Here is a 16,749-nt window from a genome sequence, read left to right as displayed (position 1 = left end):
ATCGACTAGGGAAAGACAATCAAGTGGCCAATTTTCTTTCGAGATTATAGACACCCAATGATCCAAATCCAGTTGCAGATAACTTTCTAGATGAACATTTGTTTGCAATAACAGTGAAAATTTGTGGACATAGTAAACTATTTATCTTCTTGAAAATTTACAACTCAGTTTTCAAAGAAATAAAAACGAAAAATCATTAAAGAAAGCTCTAGATATAGTTGGGTAAATGGCGATCTGTTTTATACTTGTTCAGATTTAATAATAAGAAAATGTGTGGAGAAGATGAAATATTAGAAATCTTGAAAGCATGTCATGATAAACCGTGTGGTGGTCATTTTGCAGACAAACGAACAACCTACAAGGTGCTGCAATTGGGCTGGCTTATGTCAAGAGGTGTGACAGTTGCCAAAGAGTAGGGAGACTAATAGTAACAGATGAGATGCCACTTAAACCACATGTTCTTATAGAACCATTTGAGAAATGGGATCTAGATTTTGTGGGACCAATAAATCCACCATCAAATGGAAAGAAGTACATCTTGGTATGTACAGATTATGTAACTAAATGGGTGGAAGCAAAAGCAGTCATAAAGGCAACATAAAACATAGTGGTCACCTTCCTCTTTGAGGAAATATTTGTGAGATATGGCGTGCCTAGACAGATTGTAATTGATCAGGGAGCACAGTTTACTTCCAAACTTGTTCGGGATCTTACAGAAAAGTATAAGATAAAGCACTGGAAATCCACTCCGTATCATCCTCAGGAAAATAGATAAGTGGAAGCAACAAATAAAGTCCTAGAAAATATAATGACCAGAAAAGTACAACTAAATAGGAAGGATTGGTTAGAAAAGTTAAGAGATGAGCTATGGGCATACAGAATAACATGGAAAAACACAACTGGGTTTAGTCCATACCAGTTAGTGTATGGAAAAGAAGTCTTACTGCCCATAGAGTTTCAGATACACACATATAAATTGGCAGCAGAACTAGGACTAGAATTGTCTGAAGCACAACAGCAGTGGATAATGGAATTAAACCAACTAGATGAACATCGACAGCAGGCAATAGAACACACAACATTGGTACAATAGCAACGAATGAAATGGCATGACAGATTCATCAAGAACAAAACATTCAGCAAAGGAGACTGGGCATTACTGTTCGACTCCAAATTCAAAGATTTCAAGGCCAAGTTCACAACACACTGGTTAGGGCCATATGAGATAGAGGAAATCTTTGATAATGGAGTTGTTCAAATCAAAACAATTGACCAGGAATCTACATCATTTTTGGTAAATGGACATAGGCTCAAAGTTTACAACAGACCTATCAACAAAGAAGAATTCATGAAACAACTGATACAAGAAACATAAATGGAAGTAATGGCACAACAGAGCCATGTATCTTCCAATACTCAAGAAGAATAAAAAATAAATAAATAAATAAAAGAAAAAAAATTGCTAGTGAAAACCAGGAAACTGGCACCAAGCAAACAAGAATTCATAGAGGAAAACCAACTCGTTTTGGACTGTATGAATTCACACTTTCTTGTTCTACTTTTATAACAACTTTGTTTTGCAGAAAATCCTCCACAGAAGCATGACTTGAGGACAAGTCATCAGATAAGCAAGGGGGAAGGTCGCACAAGAAACTTAGTTGTGCAGCTAAATTGACAACAGAACTTGTATTGTTCACAGTTGGGACCTGAAATATTTTTGAAACCAATGTCAGTTGGGACCTGAAATATTTTTGAAATTGATGATAGTTAGGGACCTGAAATGTTAGAAAACAACATGTATATATTGCATGAACTTGAAATGTTAAAAAAGCATGTATACATCGCATGACAGTTGGGACCTGAGTTATTATGAAACAATTGCAGAGGGACCTGAACGACAATCGGCAATCCAAGAACCAGAATCAATGAAGAATGTTAGAACATGAAGCAGAAATAAACTCTATGTTTCAATCTATCTAAGACATTTGATCAGAAGACCTCATCCAATATTGTCAAAGAACAATAGACATCATCCAATATTGTCAGGGAAGTACAAGTATAGTGAGTACACAATTTTGCTCTTGTAAATTCGATTTTTTTTTAGAAATTTTTAGACTTTGTTAAAATTGAGATTAGTACCTGAATGCATCTTCCTTATATTACCTTCATTCTATATCCATTATTCTATACCCATTATCCTATATCCTACATTACATTTACATTTACCCTATACCTAATCCAATGCACATCTTATATTCCACTCCATGACCCTAACATTCTATAACCCTAAGTATTTTTCCTCAAAGCAAAAGGGATTAAAAAGAATGCAATGAGATGGAACCTGCACAAACAAATCAAACATTAGTACCATGGAGATAATTTTAAACATGACCTAGGTGGTCATTTTAAAATTATAAGATATATTGTATAACATAAAGATATGCGCATCATGAAATATGTTGCAAGGAAATACAAAATTGAAATGATCTAAGTAATAACCTTATCATAGCGCATAAAGAAATGCTATTAGTACTATATGCATGGTGTAAGTTATAATGGCAAATACGAAATGATAGCAAGCATATGGTAATACGATGGGGTAAGGTTATTATCATTGCAATAAATAGCAAACATGCGCATTATGGAAAAGCCATTAAACAAATCAAATCGAAATGATTTATGGGTGTATGGTTCATATGGTGGAAATACAATGAGAAATGATGAATGATGAATACAAGCAGCTGTAGGTAGTGGCGAAGGTGTAAAACAAAGTCATGAGTCATGCAATCAACGGTGTAAGTGTGATGGTGCAAGGTTATTATTGGTGTGGCTGCAAATATACCAAGTCGTATGGCCGGTGGTAATGTATTGCAAACCCAACACAAACCTTAATGAATTCATGCAGGCGAATGTGGCAGTGAATAATACGTTCAACAGACAGAGGAATGGTGCGTTGGCATGCGAGAGGACAACCATGACTGGTACGTTGGCATGCAGAAGGACAGCCACGACCAAATTGAAAAATGACTGCAATAAAACTAAGGTAAGTGGAATTTGAATGATGAAACATATATCCCAATGAATATCATTGCAAACGGCTCCATAAGTGGCAACTGGTCAAAGGGAAAGCCATGATGGCATTGTCCAATAGAAAACGTTTACGGCTTATCAGTCAAAGCACTGTAAACAACTGGAAACGGTAAAAAAGAAAGTCTTTCAAATAGTAAACCTCTGAGCGCTCATCAGACCATTCTCAAAACCATTCCGCCATTACCATTCTGCATTTGTCTGCCATCACAGCCATTGAAGGCTCAGAAGAATAGTAGAAGCCAGAGGTTGAGAGCGTTAAAACATTTTGATAGAGGAAGTAAGGGTAGAAATAGAACGTTGAGGCCGTGGAGAGATAAGCAGGGTAAATCGACGAAGGAAGTGCAAGTTAGTTGCCAAAAATCTCGTGGAAAACTTAAGGTAAGCCAAAATCTGATTTGTTTCTATTTGGATGAGGATTGCAGAGGAAATGTCGGGATCCCTGTCATCGAATCTTTCGCTAAGATTGCCTGTCATTTAATGAATTTTTCTCTGTTTATGCCACCAGTCATTAAACTGAGGTGTTCAAAATGCAGATTGAATGAGTTAAGGATAATATGGAGCACAACTAAGAGGTCCACGAGTCAAGCATTCACAACCATTCCACAAGCAGCCAGGTATACTCAAAAAAATCGCCAAGACTACAGTTAAACAAAGGTTTATAAATGAAGTTTAAATGCACAAACAGTGGGTTAATAAAACTGTGACATAGCTGGAGATAAACGTTTTGTTAACTGTAGGAGGTAGCAAAACGAAATGAATTCAGTTGTGCATGATAAATCTTCCACGAGAATTCAAAACAGAGTTTGTTCATAAATGTTGATTGCATGAGATAAGGATTTTGTGTAGAATTGAAACGTGTAGTCTTTGTAAAACGAATAGCCAACTCATCTTACAACTATACATGTACATATGTTTTTATGATCAAACAGTGTGATAAATAACCAAGTTTTAGTTCGATGCATGAAGGAATGGGTCAATAAAAACAGAGTATTGGGTTTAAGTTTGAAGATTTGGGTTCATATTTGAGCGCATTGACTATCATATGTTGATTGTATCAACAGTGCAATGGTTTATATGAGTCATTTGAACAGTGATCAGAGAAGTTTTATATGTTGATTATATAACCAATGTAGTGCCGAAGACTGGTTATTGAATAGTATTGTATCCTAGTTATTGGGCAGAAAAGTATTGCATGATGATTTACACATAAAGCCTCAATTCAAACTCAATGAAAAACATTATTATCAGATTATATTAAGAAAAACAAAAATTATAACATGATTTTTGTTTTCGTTATATATTTCTATTTCAAAACAGAGTTCAGTTTTTTTTTACAGAGATGTATAAGGGAGAATGTTTGATTGCTTGAACAGAACAAGGTATTGAAACTGATGCAGGAGCATTCAGGCTAGTCAACAATGTGATAGCATGGTCACATGTTGTGACTAACAAGGGGTTGGAAGAAAATAATTTAATTAATTTTATTTGTTTAAATATATGAGAGTGTTTATTTATGAGGATAGGGTGTAGGTGGCTGAGTGATCCTCCTTGTATGGAGACCAGGCCAAATAGTTGGATTTATTTGGCTAGAATAGAGTATGAGAGATTTTAAAAGCTTTATTTAGTGTTAGTTTAGAAAAGAGTGGGATTGAAGAGATTTTTTAGGAGAGCTTGAGAGATTTCTGATTCAGAATCAGAATTGATTCATGAAACCATGTATTTGTACCAATTGTATTTTCCTTATATAATGAGAGAGAGTGAGGATAGAGGAGGAGGAGTGTATGAAGCCAGTTTTTAGAAATTGTGAGGGCCAAGAACGTTGAAGATCTGGCCAACAAAAGGTTGTAAGTCATTGTTTCAGATTATATATATGTTTTGATTGTTTGAAAGTATATTTATGGATCAGTGTATCGGTCGATTGAATGAAGCTGGAAGGATTAAATTCAATATGGCAATGAAAATTCATATCTGTGTATATCGACCTGTAGTTTGATTTGATATAATTGTGAAAAAAGTGCCAACGAATGTGAAAATCGTGTTGCATAACCCTGGAGTAGGAGATGCGCTAAATTCTGTGTAAAAAGGGTTGTATTTTAAATCCTCTGTTTGTATCGACCCATGGCATAAGATTGTTCTTTTGGATTGGGTTATTATTAGTGTAATTCGCTGTCAAGAACTGCAGTGAATCCATTTTAAAACCAATTCAAAGTGTAAATGGAACGCTGGAGGCGCTATTTAAAAATAGTTCAATTGGCATTAAAGAAATCCTTTGGAGTAATCCATACGGAGGAACAAACTCGATTTCCAAATATAAATAGCAATTGACATCTGCAATTGCAAATGCCGGCACAGAGATACAAATGAAGTTCGCTCTGTTTAAATTCCATTTATTGGGGTTGTTCCTCCCTCTGTAATTTGTTCAAGGTCGATTATAACCTGAAATCAATTGGTGCGCTCTAACATTACAGTCTAGATACAAGGCTTTGTAAATTTGATGTCTCAGGTTTGCTAATTAAAGAGAAGAATTAGAAGGGGCTTATATAAAGTCAATGGACTACAGGGTTTCATTGCATTGCATGACATTGTATTGTTTCTTGGTTTTGAGACAAATCGGGTAGTGGGTTTGTGTTTAATTATACTGCGGAGTTGGCGAGTTCATTCCCCACAGAGTTACCACAATACTCAGTTCAAGGAAGAGACCGTATTCATTAGTCAATAGAGATTTGATCCAGATCATATTTTTGTCTGGAGAAACGCCCTTTGTTTATTCACAGAAACTGAAACTTCGTTTGAAATTGGAATCAGTTCGATTGAATCGAATTCCAATTGAGACAGATTGTATTGGCATCTGACCAGCGAATGGGAATTAAGTCAGCAAGCTCTGATAAAAATTATGAAGTTATATAACATCGCACCAAATTAAGGGTAAACGCCCAATTCTTATGGCATATGGTGATCCATCGATTTGTGAATCGATATATTGTATATCTAGTGCTGCGATATATAAATATGCTTGAAACTGTTATAAACAGAGAAATGAAATGTTTAATAGGGCGCACAGGGATGAGGAAGAATCAATTGCAACAAGTCAATGTTTATTTGCAGTAAGATCGGTCAAACAGAGAGATCGATTGAGAATTATGATAATGTTTTGATAATCATTGCAGGAAGCTTGGAGCGGTACAATTGGAACGCATGATGCAGTAGATTGCAGGATACATGTGAAGTAATTATACTGTTAGATATCCTTGGAGCAATCTATTTGCAGGGTGTCTGGTGGGGATGTTCAAATTCTGAATAGAATTTATTGAGGCTAAAGGCACGAAGACCATTCCAATTCAATTGATGATTGTGCAGAACTCTGTTTCTGTGCAGAACCAGAGAACGACCAACGAAGATGATTGCAAAGGTCAATGTGTGACAGTGATTGTTAGATCTGAATAAAGTGGAGGTGAATTGTAAACCACAAGGTATGTTTAAATCCTGGGTATCAATTTAAAAGTTCCCATATTATTATGAGTTGGAAAGATGGGTATTTGAATGGAGTAAGATAGTAAGGAGTGGGATATAGAATATGTATGCTCACATTCATAGGTGGAAACAGATAACTGGGTCATGCAGGATTGCCCTGCATCAAATTTTGGTATCAGAGCGAGGTTACGCTTTGAAAAGATTGTTTTTGAAAACTGAATTTTAAATTTAGCAGATATATAATTGAAGGAAGTGCGTTTGATGAAGATAAGGACCAGAATGGAGAAAGCAGAGAATGCCTGGGAAGGTCTGGTCAGTAGAAGCAGTGGATTTGCCAAAAGATGGAATGAGATGTACCAGCATCATAGCATATGAGCTATGAAAAGAAGATAGAGCAAGAAGAAATTCCAGATGTGTAAACGTGACAATACCGGCAATAAACAAATTTACTGAATGAAGAAGGTAGTGAGCAATTGAATATGCAGAGCCTAAAGCAAGGAGTATTTCAGGAGGAAATGAGAACAACTTCCAACTGAGGTTGGGTAGAAGTTGATGAGGCAGCTCCACAATTGTGATTGTGGACAGGAGATAACAGTTCCAGCAAGAGGAGTGCTGGGTAGAATTGTTAGTCAGTGAAAGGTTCGAGGAAAGAACCAATAGGTGCCAAAAGGCTAAACTCAGGAAAGTTTGGTGAGGCATGAAGGAGACTTGTTACAGGCGAAATGGAAAAAGTTAGTTGCAGCTCACTAGTGAACAAGGAAAGTTCACCAGAGGAAGGAAAGGAAATGACTATTGATGGTCATGACAGGGGTACAAAGGAAAGTCACAGACATAGGGAAAAGAGTGCTGAAGTAGTTGGACTCAAAGGAATGAGTAAAGAAGAAAGGGACATAGAGTTGGCTGAGATGAAGGCAGAACTCAGTCATTTGGAGAAGCTGGTATTGAAAGGAATTAGAGAAAAATGGAAACAAGGATTTTATGTGGGAAGAAGAGTAAAATGGCCTGTTAGAGAATTGTTTGCTGAGAAATTATTACTTCGAACAACTGAGAATGAAGAAACAGGATACATCTGCGAACCAGAGAAAGGACCTCTCCTTGGGGACGAAGACAATGATGATAGTAGAGAAGAACTGATCTATGCAGATCAGAATGAGAGAAATGTGTTGACATCATCTGCACAGACAAGAGGATCTCATATTTTTGGGATTAATTATTTCTATGAATGTAAATTTGCAGGTATGCAGCCTAAAGAATTTGAACCTGTGAAAGGAGCAAAGGCAAGACAAACAGGAAAGGAGATGCATAAGGACTTTCAAGACTTCAATTGGTGGAGGAAATTAAAAGGTATGGCTGAATGGTTATGTCTTCTTTTAGTGGAAACTTATTGGATCATATTTGAAGGAATTTTAGTATGGACAAAAGACCAATGGAAAATGGAAACAGGAAAGGAAACAAATGCATTGCATATTTATGAAGTGAAGAGAAGGAAAGCTGACACCGAGAACTTAGTTGAAGAAGGTAAGCCAAGGAAATCTTTGAAAGATCAAAGTCTTATCAGAGAAGAGGAAGAGGCATTATTGTCTTATTTGGACAAACTGAGTATTGGAGGAATTTGTGTAGAACAGGAAGGTATTCTACAAACTTATGATGAAGTTGCCAAGTATAGTCAAGAAATTTCAGTCCCAGAAGTTTTCTTTGATGATGAAGAAGAAATCAGAAATGTTGAGGAAGAATTTCTCAATAATTTAGTGAACTATCAAAATAGTTCAGAAGAGCATGAAGAGCTGATCATTGAGGTCTCGAATGAAGAACCTTGCATTTTCGAAACTGACATGTTGTGTATGTTTTCAGGTTTGACAGGTGAGGAACAACGATTGGGCAATGTGCTTATGCATGTTGATGAAGAACTGAGATTACTGGAAGAAATGGCTGAAACAGAAAGATATTTTGAACATGTAATTAATGATTTTGAGAATGATGGTATTGACAGGGAAATTGACATGATTAAAGGAGCTGAAGATAAACAAATGAAAGAGGAAAGTATGGAAAAGGAGAATGTACAGCAGACAGATGTCAGTGGAGTTCAGTTAAAGACAAATGGTAAGAAGGAAATTGAGAAATTGTGGAAGATGAAATTATATGAGAACATGGACAGCAAGAAGGAGAAATTGACCACAGGAATTTGTATCAGCAAGAACAGAGAACAACAACAAATTAAGATTTGGGAATTTGGAAGAACAGAAGTGACAGTGGCAGAAGAATTGAATCAGCAGCATAATGAAAGTGATGACCAGTTACAAAGTAAAGTTTGGGATACTGGATGGATAGCAGAAGAAACACATGACCAGGAGGTCATGGAAACTTTCAACTTTGGGAGTCTGATGCAGGAGCATTCAGGCTAGTCAGCAATGTGATAGCATGGTCACATGTTGTGACTAACAAGGGGTTGGAAGAAAATAATTTAATTAATTTTATTTGTTTAAATATATGAGAGTGTTTATTTATGAGGATAGGGTGTAGGTGGCTGAGTGATCCTCCTTGTATGGAGATCAGGCCAAATAGTTGGATTTATTTGGCTAGAATAGAGTATGAGAGATTTTAAAAGCTTTATTTAGTGTTAGTTTAGAAAAGAGTGGGATTGAAGAGATTTTTTAGGAGAGGTTGAGAGATTTCTGATTCAGAATCAGAATTGATTCATGAAACCATGTATTTGTACCAATTGTATTTTCCTTATATAATGAGAGAGAGTGAGGATAGAGGAGGAGGAGTGTATGAAGCCAGTTTTTAGAAATTGTGAGGGCCAAGAACGTTGAAGATCTGGCCAACAAAAGGTTGTAAGTCATTGTTTCAGATTATATATATGTTTTGATTGTTTGAAAGTATATTTATGAATCAGTGTATCGGTCGATTGAATGAAGCTGGAAGGATTAAATTCAATATGGCAATGAAAATTCATATATGTGTATATCGACCTGTAGTTTGATTTGATATAATTGTGAAAAAAGTGCCAACAAATGTGAAAATCGTGTTGCATAACTCTGGAGTAGGAAATGCGTTAAATTCTGTGTAAAAAGGGTTGTATTTTAAATTCTCTGTTTGTATCGACCCATGGCATAAGATTGTTCTTTTGGATTGGGTTATTATTAGTGTAATTTGCTGTCAAGAACTACTGTGAATCCATTTTAAAACCAATTCAAAGTGTAAATGGAACACTGGAGGCGCTGTTTAAAAATAGTTCAATTGGCATTAAAGAAATCCTTTGGAGTAATCCATACGGAGGAACAAACTCGATTTCCAAATATAAATAGCAACTGACATCTGCAATTGCAAACGCCGGCACAGAGATACAAATGAAGTTCGCTCTGTTTAAATTCCATTTATTGGGGTTATTCCTCCCTCTGTAATTTGTTCAAGGTCGATTATAACCTGAAATCAATTGGTGCGCTCTAACATTACAGTCTAGATACGAAGGCTTTGTAAATTTGATGTCTCAGGTTTTCTAATTAGAGAGATGAATTAGAAGGGGCTTATATAAAGTCAATGGACTACAGGGTTTCATTGCATTACATGACATTGTATTGTTTCTCAGTTTTGAGACAAATCGGGTAGTGGGTTTGTGTTTAATTATACTGCGGAGTTGGCGAGTTCATTCCCCACAGAGTTACCACAATACTCAGTTCAAGGAAGAGACCGTATTCATTAGTCAATTGAGATTTGATCCGGATCATATTTTTGTCTGGAGAAACGCCCTTTGTTTATTCACAGAAACTGAAACTTCGTTTGAAATTGGAATCGGTCCGATTGAATCGAATTCCAATTGAGACAGATTGTATTGGCATCTGACCAGCGAATGGGAATTAAGTCAGCAAGCTTTGATAAAAATTATGAAGTTATATAACATCGCACCAAATTAAGGGTAAACGCCCAATTCTTATGGCGTATGGTGATCCATCGATTTGTGAATCGATATATTGTATATCTAGTGCTGCGATATATAAATACGCTTAAAATTGTTATAAACAGAGAAGTGAAATGTTTAATAGGGCGCACAGGGATGAGGAAGAATCAATTGCAACAAGTCAATGTTTATTTGCAGTAAGATCGGTCAAACAGAGAGATCGATTGAGAATTATGATAATGTTTTGATAATCATTGCAGGAAGCTTGGAGCGGTACAATTGGAACGCATGATGCAGCAGATTGCAGGATACATGTGAAGTAATTATACTGTTAGATATCCTTGGAGAAATCTATTTGCAGGGTGTCTGGTGGGGATGTTCAAATTCTGAATAGAATTTATTGAGGCTGAAGGCACGAAGACCATTCCAATTCAATTGATGATTGTGCAGAACCAGAGAACAACCAACGAAGATGATTGCAAAGGTCGATGTGTGACAGTGATTGTTAGATCTGAATAAAGTGGAGGTGAATTGTAAACCACAAGGTATGTTTAAATCCTGGGTATCGATTTAAAAGTTCCCATATTATTATGAGTTGGCAAGATGGGTAATTGAATGGAGTAAGATAGTAAGGAGTGGGATATAGAATATGTATGCTCACATTCATAGGTGGAAACAGATAACTGGGTCATGCAGGATTGCCCTGCATCAGAAACGGAGACAATGTTGCTGCAAAGAAAGAGATAGAGGCCGAAATAAATTGATTTAATTGTTTGAAGAGGGCAGGTAAGTTTCTATGAACTAAACCAGAAAAGATTTATTTTATGAATCAGTACTTGTTATTTGTCATTATAGAGGATGAAGTTAATGACAATAGAAGCTTATATTCAATGGTTTACAGAGACTATGACAACAAGGATAGAGCCAAGATTCCAAATAGAAAACTGGAGGAAACAAACAATAAAGAAGTTATATCAGGCAGGGCTCGTAGGCTTCTTGCAAAGATTTAGTGGCCACAGTGAAGAAATAACAAGGGAATTTGTAAACAATTACACTCAGGAACAAACAAGGGTAGGAAACATAAAAATTCCCGTGACTTAGGAATTCATATCACAAGCACTGGACTGAGAGGAGAGAATTATCATAAGGGTTTGCATTTCAAGGAGAAAGCATGGACTTTCTTCCTTGAGAAAAATAAAAAGAGAACCTTTGACAGGGCCAAAGGTATACCCAGGGAGTGGTTCAATGAACCATGGGGAGAACTGGTTTTAATTATACAAAAATTCCTCACATGTGATAGGGGATACAATGTTGCACATCTGTATCATATCAGACTCCTACAACACATTAAGGGAGAGGTTAAGATTAACCTACCATATTTCCTCTTTAGAAGCCTCCTAAAGATGATAGAGTCAGTCAAACATGAACATAAGCCAAAAGAAGCATAAATTTATCACCAGGGGTTGATAAAAATTTTGGTAGAATATCAAGTAAGATCACAGGGGATGATTTGGAGGGAGTTCTTGAGCCAAAACCAGTATAATGAATAGGTCATTGAGGAACAAAACAAGGTAGAGCAGGAAACCAGGGGGATGATGAGCTCACCTTTTTATCCCAGAACTAGAGCCAAAAAGCAAACCAATACAGTCATGCATGAAAATGAAATATCCATCATGTCCATTCCTAGGAGGTTTAGGAAGAAGAGTCCAGCTGAGATAAATAGCAGGGATAAAGAAGTACAGATTGTAGACACATGTTCAATAGAGAAACAGGCAGAGGATAATATTGAGAATGAGGCATTAGAGAAAGATTCCTACTTTGATGATGTAGCAGCAATACCATTTGTGAAAAACACACAAGAGCTTGAAAATGAATTACACTTGAGAAAGATTAGAGAGTTAACAGACCAACTTGAAATAAACAAAATTTTGGAAAAGCATTTGAAAGAAGAAAACAAAGCAAGTAAAAAGAATAATGTTAAGTTAGTTAAAGAAAATGAGAAGTTAACTGAAGAAATAGGAAAGTTAAAAATGAAGAATGATCTAATCTGCAAGCATGCATTCAAATGGCTCAAGGAGAAGAACGCGTGGAAAGCTAAATATGAGAAACATAAAGTTAATGCCACTTTATATAGAGAAGAACATGATACAGGTATGGAATATTTGATAAAAACAACACAACAAGAAGCATCAAGGTCTGGAACTACATCCACAGCAGGGGTCAGGAGATCAAAAAGGAAGTAGCAAGCGTGAGGACATGCTCGATTATTAGTAAGGGGGAGATGTTGGCCCTCAATTTTGGGCTATTTTTGCTTGAGGAAACTTACTTAATCCATATATTTTCCATCTATTTTCCACTATATCCATCCCATTTTGATGTATTTCATGTATATTCATGTATTTAATTTTAATTTTGCAAATTCTAAAGTTTTTATGAAAATTTGATTTCAAGTGCAAATTTTGACAGAATCAGAAATTCCTTTAATAACTATGTGGATGACATGTTTACAGGACACTTGGGCTAGAGTTAGATGCATGGATGGAAAGCTTGGGAACTAGGACTGAACTAATTCCACTTGGTTTGGTCAGAACAAGCTTTATTAGGCCCGATCAAGGTTGGTCAAACATGACTAGTCACCCAGAAAATCCCTAGGAAATAGGGCAGTTTTGTGATTTTATGGGATTGACCATATTTCTTGGGATGGATTGGATGAGTTCGACTTAGATAGGTGGATATGAGTAGATATGATTGTTAGAGAGACTTTAGATCAGTTTGTTTCATAAACTTCTATTTAAGCCAAGACTTTGAAGGCTTATGATATGTAACTTTTATATAATTTTATGCTGAGACATTTGGATTTTGGAGATTAATTTGAAGAACCTGTTCTACTTTCATTTTGTTGTTCATTGATGTGGATGAGTGACTGAAGTTTCAGCATTTGATATCAACCTCAAGTGTGCAAAGCAAGGGTGGAGGGCCCCCACTCCAAGCTAAGTACACTTCATTGTTAGACTAGCTTAATTTTCCATAAACTGGTTATCTTAGAACTTGTTTATGTGCTTTGTTTCAGATTTGCTTATGAATTGATGTGTGATGATTTATATTATTGGATCTTAGTTTGTTTATCACTTTAGTAAGATGGGATAACAAAGTGTTCAAGTTGAATTCTCCTTCTATTAAATTGATAGATCAAAACTAGGCTTCTCCTTCATTACATGCAAGCAGTTTTTCTTATGTATTTTCAGTTTTCAAATGATAGCATAATGATGAATGAATTGTAATGAAAAATGCCCAAAGATCTCTTAAATTAAGAGTCTCCTTCATTGTTTATTTATGCATCTTAAGCTATTGTTAATTCATGATTTCTGATTTCTATCTATAAAGTAATAATTGAGAGAGAAGAACACAAATGGACCTCTTAAGTTAAGAGCCACTTCATCTTTCTTTCATTGCAAAAGTGAGTTAGAAATTGTTAATGTAGGCTTATATTTGTAATATGTACTTCTTTAGTTTTTGAAAATTCATCTTTTAAGCTTGGCTATACCTGATATCCATATATTGTGGACTTGCCTCCAAGTTTTACAACCCTGGATTGATAAAGAATACTTGTGTTAATTTGTGTGAATAAATTAGTTCAACAATATGTCTTTATTAAAATGTTTTTTTTAATAATTGATTTTTCTTTTACAAAATCTTCTTGATCTTTTCTATTATTAATCACCCATTGAATTTACAACACACTCACACAACCATTTAAAAATATTTCCCTCAACAATTTCAATATAAACACAAATACCCAATTTGTTTCTCTTGGCCCTTTGTGCAAGTTTCAATGAATTTTGACAAATGACTTGTGTGTTTTTAGGATGTATTGCTATTAGTGGTATCAAGGAAGTTGAGACTAAGAACTTTTTGGGATGAGTAATTGATTAAGTGTAATGTATAAAAATAGTTAAATTGTATTTTAAAACATTAGGAGTTTATTTATTTTTAAATGGACAAATTATTTTAGATTTATCTTAATTCTAAATTTATTTGAGGATTAAATTTCTTTTTATTTTAAAAGAAGTTTGTATCTCAAAATATTTGATCAATCTGTTATGGCCTAAATCTACTTCAGGCTGAGAAAGGCAGGATCTAGGGTAACATCAAACCACGCTTAACCTGGTAGCTAGCCCTACCAGGTCGGGAGAGGGCTCTCTCCTTGTCAATCTCAGGAAAATATGATCAATGAGATTTGAGATGACTGATGTAAAGACTAATTTTAGGCTAGGTATATGCTCAGAGGAGTTTGATTGAATTTAATTTTGGTTTGCTGGCTCAAATGTGAAAGACAGATTTGGGTCCGGGGAATGGACATAGTCTTGCAGAGGTTTCTATGGGGCGAGGTAGGCAAATGGTTTAGTACTTTGAAATAAGTGAGATGGAGAGTCTTAAGACTGGTGAGGAGTTGGAGAGGGCATGAAAGTCTCAGGGATCCTCTTCAAACTGCTGAAAACATAGAAAACTAAACAAACCCTAGGTAGAGCACTGCAACATCAATGAATTCTACCTTTATCCTTGATTCATTTAGTTAAGCTGAACAAAGAGAGATGATGGCATACATAAACACATGTAAACTTGAATTACAGAAGGAAAAACAATACCAAATCAACTTGCCACAAGAATCCCACAAAATGCTGCAAACCCTAGTCTATTCCTTTGCCAAATTGTAGAGATGAATGTATAATAATGCTCAAAGCGTTCACAAGAGTCCAACCTTTACAAATGACTGAAAAACTACTAGATATAGGGAACAAACAAACTCATGCTAGGCTTTAGGGGTCGAATTCATGAGTTTAGGAGCTTTTTCAACAAGATCTAAACTAAGAATTGAAAAGTAGGTAGTGGAACAACTTGCCTTTAAAACCTAGGAAACTGATTCATTCAGTTCAAAACTACCTTTTAATGATGTATCTACCTCCATGAGTGAGTTTTCAACATTTTTACATCAAAGTCCATCAAGTTACATCAATTTACATCAAGATTTTGACCATGAGAGAGAGAAAATTCAAACTGAGAAAAACTAGGCGGAAAACAAAGTTTTTTGGCAAAAATGACAATTTTCCATCCTGTGCGTCGCACCACTGTCCTTGTGCGTAGCGCCCTTTTGCAGCTGATTTTGGAGGCCTTCCCGTGAACCAAATTTGCTCCAAGTGGGCTCGTTGGAAAGTTCTATCTGTCTACTTTCTAAAACATGTAGAATTTCTGAATTTGGTGTCCATTTGCCCCTACAAAAGTGAGTTCTCCTAACACTGCTTCCTGTGTGACCAAAAAGGGCAGAAAGAGCATTTTTGAGGTCTTTTTGACCCTTTTGGAAGCTCAAAACTTGACAAAACTTTCTAGCCATTTCTAGGCATTCATAATTTTGCATGAGGAATCCAAAAATGTAGAGTTTCATCCAGAGGAAGTCCCTAGCAAAAGCGAGTGCCGGGTGGCGCTACGCACCAGGCAGAAAAATCTGTGTTTTGCTTCAAAAATTCAAAATTGACAAAAAGTGTGCCAAATTTCTTGAAATTTGGGCTAAGTGACCTGCATCAAGTGCTATGTTGGGCTAAGGAAGCCTCAGCCAAAATCTTGAGCTTGTCTTGCTCTTTCTTCCTCCTCAAAGTTTTCCTCAACTTGGCCTTCAAGGTCCTTATTCTTGCTTTGCAAACTTTGTTTCTTGCCAAATAGTGATAGGCCATGTGCCTCAACATATTTTTCTCTTTTTTGGCCTTTTCCAGAAGCTTCTCCAAGTGCATGTTTTCCCTTTCAAGCCAAGATTCTCGATCAGCTTCAATCTCTTGCTCAAGCGATGTCAACTTGACTTTCCTCCTCTTTGCTGCTTGCCTATTTTCTCTTATGTTTTGCAGCTCCATGGATGAGTGGGACTAATGAGGGGAGGATTTGATGCTAGATGTAGGGTTTTTAGGGAGTGATAGGGTTTAGAGATGCAAATTAGGGTTTGGGAATAGTGGAAATTTGTTAGGTATTAGGGTTTTAGGGATGGGGGGTAGGATGAGTGGAAATGAGAGAGGGAAAGGGAAATGAGACTTGGGAAATGTAGTGGAGGGGAATGTAAAAATTATGTAGGGGAATAACAACAGGAATGACAACTTTGCAAACCCTAGACAGTTTTTGTAGTGAAACTGTGCAACAAACTAGGGTTTGAATTTTCACCTATTGAAACACCATGAAAGATGATCAAATCTTTTGAAATGGAAAAATAGAATGTTTAACTTACTTGTGGAATAAAATTTTCAAGATTT

This window comes from Pinus tabuliformis, chromosome 6, assembly GCF_031772625.1.
Source record: "Pinus tabuliformis cultivar Carrire ecotype Pingquan chromosome 6, CPIR1, whole genome shotgun sequence".
Classification (NCBI taxonomy): domain Eukaryota; kingdom Viridiplantae; phylum Streptophyta; class Pinopsida; order Pinales; family Pinaceae; genus Pinus; species Pinus tabuliformis.
Note: the sequence above shows the minus strand (reverse complement) of the source record.